This window comes from Schistocerca gregaria, chromosome 2 (genome assembly GCF_023897955.1).
Source record: "Schistocerca gregaria isolate iqSchGreg1 chromosome 2, iqSchGreg1.2, whole genome shotgun sequence".
NCBI classification, from domain to species: Eukaryota; Metazoa; Arthropoda; class Insecta; order Orthoptera; family Acrididae; genus Schistocerca; species Schistocerca gregaria.
The window spans coordinates 238435485-238447936 of NC_064921.1; the positions used below are offsets into that span (position 1 = coordinate 238435485).

General features: G+C 40.6%; 1 protein-coding gene across 1 annotated transcript in view; it reads right to left on the minus strand.

The window, feature by feature from the left end:
- Positions 1-12452, minus strand: part of LOC126336767 (suppressor of lurcher protein 1-like) — a 4187167-nt gene that overhangs the window by 2155880 nt on the left and 2018835 nt on the right. The gene's annotated exons all lie outside the window — the stretch shown is intronic.

Consider the following 12452-nt stretch of genomic DNA (forward strand, 5'->3'; position numbering starts at 1 on the left):
GGCTTACACAAGTGCAGGCATAAAACTCAGATTATTATTTAGTAGTAACGAAGAGTAGACTGAAATTTGCGGGAATCGTCCGAAAGAATCAATGCAGAAGGAAGTGGGATACTTAAACACTGAGAAATGGCAGACACAGCTGATGTACGATAAGGATATAGATACCGGGATAAGTAAAACTAAACTAGGCAATTCACCTGAAGATGAGTGCTCGTCGCTGGAAAGAGCAATCACAGAGTTTGGACAGTGAGGTATAGGTGCAACGAACCGCGAAGAAACCTTTTCTAAGTGATGAAATACATCAAATGTTCGATGAAAGAAGGAAATACACCTATGTTCAGGGAAAGACAGGATAAAGCAATAAAAATCCCTTATAAATGAAATTAATAGGAAGCACAGGACAGCCCAGGCGGAACGGTTGCAAGAAACATGTAAAGAAATCGAAAAAGAAATTATCGTCGGGAGGACTGTCTCAGAAAATTCGAAACAGACTCTGGTGAAATTGAAAGCAAAATTGGTAAAATTAACAGTGCCTTGGGAGCTACACTGTCAAATGCATGAGAGAGAGCGAGAGTGGGTAGGTGGAAAGGGTGCACATAGTGCGTCTATGTTGGCGAACACACGAACACGCGACAGAAGTAATTGGGGTCAATAGAGATGACGGAGTAACTAAGGGCATCCAGTATTAGAGTCAACACATAAAAGGGATAGGTCAGACGCTATCGGAATTTGTAACACTATTAGAATAAGTAGCAACCAAACAATAACTCAGATTGTTGTGTAATATGTATGAGACGTTCGTAAAAATATTATCCACCCAGTTGCGCAGACAGCAAGGGCAGATATGTAAGAAAACTGCCGAAAACAAGCATAATAGATCATGCATCCAAGTTGTTGAGAATAATAATACTGAGGAATGGAAAAGAAAATTATGGATCAATTAGACGACTATCAGTTCGGCTTTTGGAACGGTAAAAGCACGAAAGAGGCAATTCTGAAGTGACGGTTCATAACAGAAGTAAGACCAAAGAAGAATCACCGGATGTATCAGCGTGGAAAAAGCGAGCGACGATGTCAAATTGTGCAAGGTGTTCGAAATTCTGATGAGAATAGGGATAAGCTGTAGGAAGAGACGAAAATATATACCAAGGACAGTAACCAACATGAAACAATCAACCGTTAGGCGCAAAACTATGTGATCGAATTAAAAATCGTCTAAGGCAGGGATATCATTTTTGCCCCCTACTGTTCAGTTCCAGTGCAGAATTATTTTAAAAGTAGTTTCAGAAACAAATAATTTCTTGTGAATGGATACATCTACTCAATGATAAGAGTTCCTTCCATTGTTTTATTTTCGCGTAAGATCAACGTGACATACTGGAACGGCATTCCTGCCACTTCGGAAAGGAAATTTTTTTTTGTTATTCGGAAACTCCATTACCACTTGGTTGTTATTGAGCACTGTAACGAGTGTTTTATCGCGTTAGTTTATGTGTAACTAGTCAGGAAGAAGTGGTACCTCGTTGGAAAGAGAACGTTTTTCCAAAACGCCTAGGGGTATGTTCTTTTTTAATGTCGTCCCCTGAAAAATATTTCAGTAATTATAGGAAAACTGGACCAGTTCATTCCCTGAATGCTTAAGGAGAAGCTGAATTTGACACGGCAACTGTGTAATACAGTTCTGGAGAATAGCTGTGTTCGAGAAGGGAGTGAGGCAGGATTGTAAACTGCCGTCGGTGTTATTCAATCTGTACATTGTGCAAGCAGTGAATGAAAACGAAGAAAAAAATTGTGTTCAAGGAGAAAAAATAAAAACTTGGAGGTATGCCGATGACAGTGTAATTCTGCCAGGCACAGCACAGTACTACAAGGAGCAGTTGGACGGAATGGACACCTTCTTAAAAGGAGGATATAAGCTAAACATTAACAAAAGCAAAAAAAGGAAAATTGAGTATACTGGAATTCAATCAGGTGATGCGGAGGGAATTAGATTAGGAAACGAGACACAAAAAGTAGTGGATGAGTTTTGCTATTTGGGCAGCAAAATAACTGATGATTGCAGATGTAGAGAGGATATAAAATGCAGGTTGGCAATACCAAGGAAAACGTTTCCGAGAAGGAGAAATGTGTAACATCGAATATAGAGTTAAGTGAAAGCAAATCTTTACTGAAGTTAGATGTCAGTATGGAAGTGAAACATGGACCATAAACAGTTTAGACAACAAGAGTATAGGAGCTTTCGAAATGTGTTGCTACATAAAAATACTGAAGATTGGATGGGGAGGTCAGTAACTAATGAAAAAGAGCTGAATAGTATTGGAGGGACAAGAAATTTGTGGCACAACTTGACTAAAAGAAAGGATCGGTTGATAGAACACATTCTGAGACATCATAGGATGACCAATTTACTACTGGAAGAAAGTATTGAGGGGGGGGGGGGGAATCGTACAGGGAGACCAAACGATGAATACAGTAAGCAGACTCAGAAGGATACACAGTAGGTTGCAACAGTTATTCGATGAAGAGGCTTGCACAGGACAGAGTAGCGTGCATCGAACCAGCCTTTGGACTCAAAACTACAGTAAGTTGTTGGTTGGTGTTGTTTGTGGGAAGAGACCAAACTGCGAGGTCATCGGTCTCGTCGGATCAGGGAGGGACGGGGAAAGAAGTCGGCCGTGCCCTTTCAGAGGAACCATCCCGGCATTTGCCTGGAGCGAAACAGTAAGAACAGGAGAGGAAGTAGCGGAGAACGTTTCAAGCTGATCACGAATTAGCATCTCAAATAATAACAGTCACATAAATTGTATTAAAACTATCTGTGCAAGAAAGTTAACTGTGAAGAAATCTTGGGTAACAGAAAGGAAAGTACAAAAACAAAGAAGTACGACAGCCCTCAGGACAAGTCATTCATACGGCACTATCATTCACTTAGGAATGAAATAAATATTAAGTGCATGGAAGTCAAGGCTTAATCTTAAAGTAAATTGTCATCGTAAGGACAGATTCACCATATAGATGAAATTAAAGGTAAGTATGTCAACATTTGGAATGGCGGAGGAAAACCGCTGTTAAACGTAGATGAGAGAGTAAGTCGATGGAAAGAATGCAAAGAAGGCCATTTCCAACCAGAGGCAGTGTCATTAACGTAACGTTATACGAAATGGAAGTAGATATGGAATGCATATTGATGATGATGATTTGGTTTGTGGGGCGCTCAACTGCGCGGTTATCAGCGCCCGTACAAATTTCCAACCTTTGCTCAGTCCAAACTCCCCACTTTTCATGAATGATGATGAAATGATGAGGACAACACAAGCACCCAGTTATCTCGAGGCAGGTGAATTGAGGCCGGGAATTGAACGCGGGGCGCCGTGCTCGGGAAGTGAGAACGCGACCGCGAGACCACGAGCTGCGGACAACATATTGATCTAGTACTGCAGAGTTCTACAGAACTTTTGAAAGACGAGAAATCAAACAAGGCCGAAAGCGTAGACGACATTCCTTGAAAATTTCTGAAAATCGTTGGGGAAAATAGCAGTCAAACGACGTATCAAGACGTTGTGTTGAATCCATGTGACTGGAGATATTTCATCAGACATCCAGAAAAATATCATCCAGAAATGCGAATATAGCAATGACAGATAAATGCAATAATTATCGCACAGTCACTCTAAAAGCTCTTGCAACCAGGCTGCTGGCAAGAACAATATACAGAAGAACGGAAAAGAAAACTGAGGGTCCCTTAGATGACGATGAGTCTGACTTTAGGAAAGGTGAACGAACCAGTGAAGCTGTTATCAAGCTGTGCCTGATGACAGAAGAAAGACTTACAATAATTCGAGAGACGTTTCTAGGATTCGTCATGCTAGAAAAAGCGTCCGATTTTGTACAACGATACTCTATGTTCGAAATTTTGAGAAAAATATGAGTAAGTTCTAGGGAGAGAAGGGTAATATACAACATGTACAAACACTGAGGAGGAATAACAAGAGTGAAACACCAAGGTCTCGGATTAAAAAGGCTATAAGATAGAGAATCAGACATTCTCCCTCACTGATTAATTTGTGCACTAAAGAAGCAATAATCGAAATAAACGCTTCAGGAACTGGATTAGAATTCAGGGTAACAGAATACCAATGATGAGAATCGCTGATAATATACCTCTACTCTGTGAAAACAAGGAAGAATTAAAGAACATACTTTATCGAATGAAAAGCTACTGAGTACAGAATATGGAGTGACAGTAAATCGAAGAAAGACGAAAGTAATGAGGAGCAGCAGAAAGGAGATTAGAATCTGAGACCATGAAGTCCACGAAGTGAAAGAATTCTGTTACCTCTGAATCAAAATAACGTATGACGGAAAAAGCAAGAGGACATAAATGGCAGACTGGCATTGGAAAGAGGGCATTTCAGGCCGAAAGAAGTCGGTAGTATAACAATTTTTCTGTATTTGAGGAGGATATTTTTGAGAAAGTATTGAGCACACGCTGTGGCTGAGCGATTCTAGGCGCTTCAGCTTGGAGCCGCGATGCTGCTGCGGTCCAGGTTCGAATCCTGCCTCGGGCATGGATGTGTGTTATGTCCTTAGTTTAGTCAGGTTTAAATAGTTCTAGAGGACTGATGACCTTAGATGTTAAGTCCCATAGTGCTTAGAGCCTTTTGAGCTATACTGGGCAGAGCATCGATGGAAGTGAATCATGGGCTGTGGATAAAACCCAAAGGAAGAGAATCGAAGCGTTTCATATGTTGTGGTCTAGAAGGATGATGAAATTTAGGTGGACTGATAACAATCGGCGAAGAATGAAATGTAATGCAAAAAGTCAGTGACGCTTCAGTGGCCTTACCACGTTGGATAGACCTGTTTCCGTCCGATCTCAGCAGTTAGGCAGTGTTGGGTCTGGTTAGTAGGTGGGTGGGTGACCGCCTGGGTACAATGGATGCTGTTGGCCCAGGGACACGCATATCGACGAAGTGGCGTCCTGTTGACTTGTACCAGGTCACTGATCCATCCGACATTATTATTGTTACTGACTAGAGTAAGGGACAGGATATCAGGACATGTATTAAGATACGAGGGAATAGCATCCATGGTAATAGAGGGAACTGTTGAGGGTAAAAAACGCAGAGGAAGACAGAAATTTGAATATATCCAACTGCAATAGAAAGTGGCGGGAAGTAGAGCAAATTTAGTGCGAATGACAAATTATATTTGGTGCATTGGTTTTGCTCACTATTTATTTATCACCTTTCCATTCGATATGTCCTAGAGTATAAACGCTGTCTTTAAATACTGACAGTTGCGTTTGGAAGTCGTTACTTAAAAACGTGAAGGACAGCTTCAGATTACAATACTGAGAATACAATTATTAATACGAATTTCGGCAGAAAATTTATCAAGCACGAATATCAAGCTCTACTTGTTTCTTTATTCTACTAAGGTTAAAGAAAACCATTGTTCGCAGTGATTACTTAACGGAGGGGTATTCAATTTCCTGTCTAGTAGTGGCGGGCGTTGTGTAGTACCGTCCTTATTCGAGGAGCTTTTCTGCGAACGCATCTGTGGGAGACAGACTAACAAAGAACGTTAATTATGCATGTAACGTGAGACTCGACACAATAACTTTATTTCAACATAAGGGTGCTCTATCTAGTAGCGTATACCCGGATACGAAAAAGGCACTTCCCAAGGAAACAATGAGTGACTTGCGGAAGGAAGCACCATAGTTTGAGCCTCAGTGAACGGAGAATAGTGAGGTGCCTCCGGTTACATTCTCAGAAGAGCTTCAGGCAACGTAGCTGGTAATGTATCTACGGACTGACTAACCACACAGCGCTCGCTCGTAACGGCTGGACTGACTGTTTACACGCGAAAGCGCCAGGTGCTGCGTCAACACTAGGAAATAGAGCTGTCAACTGTCCGGCGAATAATAACACTGACGTCAAACTGTGTTGGGGCGTATATGAGGGAGTCGAAATAAGTTCGCTGGGCCGTCGACAGAGATAATATTGAGCTACTGCCCGGCAACGTGAAGCAAAGCCCCGGTGACATCAGAGTCACTTTTATTCACTGGCAGTGACAGCGTGCTTACACTCCAGTTCCTCTTACTACCAGACCGCTGTCGCATGCGTCATTTCTACTCGCGAGCGTTGTGCACAGTGTTCATCGGGCTATTATCAGAGGTACAAAAGTAATCTACCAACAGTCAGTAAATAAATACCCATTTAAAACAAGAAGAGAAAGGAAGTGCATATATTTTTATCTGACTTTAGCCGGTATTATCCGGATCCATAATGATGTCAGTATTAACCTGAGCATTGTCTGTCTATTTCTCGTTTGCCGTTTCAGACTCGGACGTTAGCGACGAAGCTCCATTCGAATATATACAGATATTAATTTCAGTTTCCTCGTACAACAAAGCGTCTGTCCTCCGCTACTAACGGCATATTTTTTTCACGGTTTGCTAATCTCCTATACGATATATTTTTCAGTTCCGAGAGCGAGGTGCTTGACATACTCTATACGCTGAAAAGTACCCGGACACTCCTATGTAATACGATATTGACGTAGATGCCACAAAAAGCGGATCCGCGAGTATAAAAGGAGGCAGAAGCAGTAAAAGTAGACGGATTGGTCAAGAGAGCTCAGTGAATGCAGTCGACTGTTTTTGGAAATTATTTGTGGTAAGTTCCTTTATGACAAAACTACTGAGGTCATCGGTCCCAAGGCTTACACACAACTTATACTAACTTAAACTAACTTACAGTAAAGACAATACACATACCCACACCCAATAGAGGACTCGAACCTCCGACGGGGACACCTGCGCGAACCAAGGCGCCCATACCACACGGCTACCCCGCGCCGGTATCGCCTCTTCATATGATGTCAACAGAGTACCAGAACCATCAGGGACATTTCAACCCTTCTAAATCTGCCAAACCTGACTTCTGATGATGTGACTGTGAAGTGGACACACGAAAGAGCAACCTTATTTAAACCAATACTAAGCAGACCTTGTGATGGAGGAAACGTCGAGCATTGTGGAGAGTGGAAGTAACAGATGGTATGAGATTAGCGAAAGCAGTCACTCGTGACTTACGAAGAGACTCCAGCGGTACAGCTAGGACAATGGCTGTATGTATAAAGATAGGGGTACAACGATCACGCAGCTCCATCACTCATTTCTCTAGTCAATTGTAAACGACGCTTGTGGTGGTGGATGTAGTAGCATGTCGTGTGATTAGGGCCTCCCGTCGGGTAGACAGTTCGCCGGGTGCAAGTCTTTCGATTTGACGCCACTTTGGCGACTTGCGCGTCGATGGGGATGAAATTATGATGATTAGGACAACACAACACCCAGTCCCTGAGCGGAGGAAAGCTCCGACCCAGCCGGGAATCGAATCCGCGCCCTTAGGATTGACATTCTGTCGCGCTGACCACTCAGCTACCGGAAGTGTAAGGTGGAAGTAGTGGCGCCATTGCACAGTGGATGACTGGTAATGAGAAATTTGGAGTGATGAATCACGCTATCTATGCCTTGTGGCAATTAGATGGTATTACTTTGGTTTGGTGGAAAACCCGGAGAATGCTAACCTTTCATCATGTGTAATTCCAACAGTGAAGTACGGAGAAGGTAATATTACGGTTGAAATGAGCTAGGGAGCTGGTGTTGACTGGTACGATACTGTACTATAATTTTACCAACAAATATTTTGAAAATAGACTACTTTATTGTCACATCAAGGAGACAAAAAAAAGTCTGATACTACCAGCGACCGCTCCGGTCGCCGGTTCGAATCCTGCCTCGGGCAAAAGACATATTATATGTGGTAAAAAGGAAAAGGAGAAAAGGATAATTGAACTGGATGACTGTAATTGCGTGGACAACGATTATGTGAACTTTATGTTATAAAGCATTATGTGTTATGTTTTGTTCTTGTACAGAATTATGTACAGTTTTTTTTAAGATAATATCTGTGTCGGCGAGTACTGAAACCGCCACAGACGATGCTTATTAAATATCAAACAAAAATGAGAATATGTGACTAGTATAAATAGTAATAAATAGTAATTTCTCAGTCGTCTTCTTGGAGTTACGTGAGTAGGAAGAGCCTGTGACGTTATATTGTACGCTTGCGTAGCATTCTTTTATCAAGATTGAGATATGTACGCCATTACGTACTCATTGTAAAGGTGTGCAATAATTTAATCTGTTTAAATGTTTTGAATAGAGTTTTTTAGTGAAAACTTGCATTATGATTTGTGATAAGCTTGCCTGGTATTTTATCCCATCCTTTTAAGACGTCGTGGTGCAGAGCTGAGCTACGAACGAACGAGCAGACAAGGTGCTTGTGTAGTACCAAACAACACTCAACCTGGTTGGCCAGCTGAATTTTTAGACACTCGCTTTAGTGCGGTTAACAGAAATAGCAAACACTTTAGGACTGACAATTTCTTTCCTCAACACTCTTTTAGTTGAACTCACAGCACAGCCGCTTGTGTACTCAGAGTATGCTGTAACTTATAAGAGTTTGTGTTTGATTATCTGTGTTATATCACATAAAGCAACAGATCTGATAACAGGATGTGAACACTTTATAAAAGAACAAGTAAGCCTGGGTACACGAAATTTTAATGCAAATTTAACACAAAAAATAGTTGCCGCAGATATAACACGGAAAATCGGGACAAGCAAATCCACCATAATCACTAATGAAAACTCACCAGAGGAGGGCCAGTCAAGAAGCTAAAACGAAAATTAAAACAAAACACTCCTACACTAACAATGGCAAACAAAGGGATCGCAAACGTGATTGCGAATGGAAAGGAATATATAGATAAAACATTGCTGTTTCTGGACAACAACATCACCAAACTGACCAGTGACCCAACAACACGATCTCAGAGAAACATCCAACAAACACTGAAAAACATCAAAAATACGTTCTCAGAAATCCAGATAAAACAAGTGTCACAAAAAATACAAAGGCAGCCACTGTAAAATACCTACTGAAGTTGCACAAAGAACATACCCCAATAAGGTCAGTCATCGACTTCAGAATTGCTCCAATATACCACCTAGCCCAACACACACACACACACACACACACACACACACACACACACACACACACACACAAACGCGCGCGCGCGCGCGCGTACGCACACACAATCTGAAGAACATGTACACTACTGAAAACAACAGTAAGTAGTACAGAGAATCAAGAACATAGACATACCAGACACAGCAAGCCTTATGTGTTTTGATGTCACATCAATGTACATTTGTATTCCAATAAGTGAAACAGTCAGCATTAGCATACAAAGACTAAAACAACAAGTAAACACACCAGTCTATCATATTAATGAAACAGGAGCGATACTCAAGACCATAACAGCACAAAATTACTCTTAGTTCAACAAATAATTTTATTTCCAACGTGAAGCTCTCCCAATGGGGTCACCAATTAGTGGACCCCTAGCTAACACTCATAAACAACCTAGAGAATAGGATCTTTGCACACATATTAAGACCAAAAAAATTGAATATCGTATACTGGTACCCTTACGTCGATGACGTAATATGCCTGATTGATGAACATACACATATACAACAGCTACACAAGGAAATAAACAACTTATACCAAAAATTCACTTTACTTCAGAAACAGAAACGGGCAACACACTAAATTTCCTGACCTCACCATACCAAAATCAAACAACACCCATGATTTCACAATATTTAGGAAACCGACAACCATGAGCACAACCGTTTACAATCTTACAAACCACTCAGTGGCCCACACACAAGAAAACAAGCTTTAGATTCATGCTCCACAGGTTGAACAGAACATCCATAAGCAAACCGTATTATACACGGGGGTCAAACACTATAAAACAGCAGAGGTAAATGGTTACAGGCTCCACATGTTAGAGAAATTAAACCAACAAATTTTGACACAGCAACGGAAAGCAAGCACAAAAATCACAGAAAATCTTACACAACACAAATCAACACAAAATACAAACAATGACCACATGCAAGACACAACAATACAATAACACAATGACTAAATTACGTTTCTCCAAGCCATCAGTCTCCTGTGTCTCTTACGTTTGACTTTATTGTTGGCAGAATTCCAGTGGATGATTGGTTGTGTTGACCTCGTAATGGTAACAGATTTAAACGCCTCAGGTATCATTACGATACCATTTCTACTTTGTTGATATAATACTTCTTGGGGTGTAGAGATTGTGAGGGTCTGAATTAATAGTACTGATGTTGGGAATACGAGTTTGCATTAAGTTTTCAGGAATTTCTCAATATCAAAATTTCCTGACTTGATGAATAATTTACCTGTCTGTTCCATGTCTTGCTTTTTTTCCTCCTTCTGTCACACATACGAGGCAACAGCAAACACTTCATCTATCAATGCCACCTGCTCGCTTTGACTATTTTTGTCTTTTTACAATTTAATATTGTGACAGTTAACTGTCTGAATATGTAACACATTAATTCATGAACTAGACAGTTGAGCACTCTAAATGAAGGACTGACTTTCGCTTATAACAGAACCTCAACATAGCAATGAGTGAACTTGCCAAAGTTTTTAGTGTCGTTTAACATAATAAAAAATTAATTGACTTGAGCTCTTTGTTAACAAAGAAGCATACATTATTCAGAAACTTTCATGTAGTATGCACAAGTACGAGTAGACCCTGATATAGGTAGATCTATTCTTTTATTTAAATACTACTGACACAGAATGTGACCTGCTTATTGTTGTAAGCATATCTGTATTCATTCCAAATATGCCTCCATCAAATGATTGAATTGCAATACATGTGTCTGAAGTGCAAATATTCCACTGTAAAATTTTCCTGTATAATACTTATGTACTCAATGCTATGTAGAAAATGTTTGAAAGTTGAAGACCACAAACTAATTAAATGAAAAAGCCCATTGGCAATGGATGTGCACAAATTGAGGAAACTCGTTTCTCACTGTAAAACCACAAAGCTTTGTTCCACTGAACTGCTCAAGCTTTGCCGGCCGGTGTGGCCGAGTTGTTCGAGGCGCTTCAGTCTGTAACCGCGAGACCGCTACGGTTGCAGGTTCGAATCCTGCCTCGGGCATGGATATGTGTGATGTCCATAGATTCGTTAGGTTTAAGTAGTTCTAAGTTATAGGGGACTGATGGCCTCAGATGTTAAGTCCCATAGTTCTCAGAGCCATTTGAACCATTTTACACAAGCCTTTTTGTACTCAAGTTAATAAGATGCACATAAATGAGATTGACTTGATACAGCACCGCCACTTTTTCATCATAATGATGCCACTAAGCACTAGGAATATGGTATACTTTTAGAGGCTGCTCAACTATTTTCCACTTTTAGATCACCTACAATAGGCAAATGTTTCAATAAGTGTAAAACCCTTAAAAATATTAACTCTTTACAATATTTCGTAGATTTCCATGTACTATTGCTAGTATTACTAGCATAGTGGCAACAACACAGAAAACAACAAGAACAGGAAACGAAAACCAATACCCTCTAACACAGCAAATGGCCGGAAACAGAGTGACAGCCGTTCCGGAACTACAAGACATGTAGAGAGTAGAGTCCCATTATTTGTCTACTCTCAAGAACCCCCGAAGGCCAGCGGTTATTTTAGAACCAGTACGAAAATATTTTGACCACTCCAGTAAAGCCTAATTTACAGGACGACACTAGGCTGCAGGCAAATACGCTACCGGGCACTGAGCATGCGCGCCACGCGTTTGTGCAACTCGTTGGTGAAACTAAACACTTTCGGCGTGTTTCGGCTTTGGCGACGCTAGTTGCACGAGTTTTGAGATTACGTGTGTTCGTAGAGTGTAGAAAAACTTAAATACGAAGTGGAGAATAATGTTCTCTTTTTGGATATCTATGCTTTGCATTGGCGTATTAGGATTTCAGTGATGCTGATTACAAAAATCGGGAACATATTGCTGCCGCTGAGACCGTCATGTGCGATCGTAATATAGATGATGTGAAAATATCTGAGCTGCAGGGCAAAATTTATTGAGTTAGGGGCACATGTACAACTGAATTAAGAAAAATACAAGCAAGTGTAATTCTAGCTGTGGCAATGCTCTCGTCTATAAGACTAAAATCACATCGTCCGAGTTGGCCAACTCTTTGATAAGGAATATTGTTGACAGGAGGGAAGGCTCTACATATTGAAGAAACTGCATTGTTTATTCGATATTCATCTATTTAAAACATCGCTGCAGTTCTCCCTATTCACATATGTTATAATTTTTAAATATGGCCACTGTACAGATCTATGTTCAAGAGAGTAGTTTGCCAACAATTCTCTTCTTAATGCGGCCTGCTTCAAACAATTATTGTTGCTGATGTAAATAATTATTACTGTTAATGTTAATAATTATTGGTGTTAATGA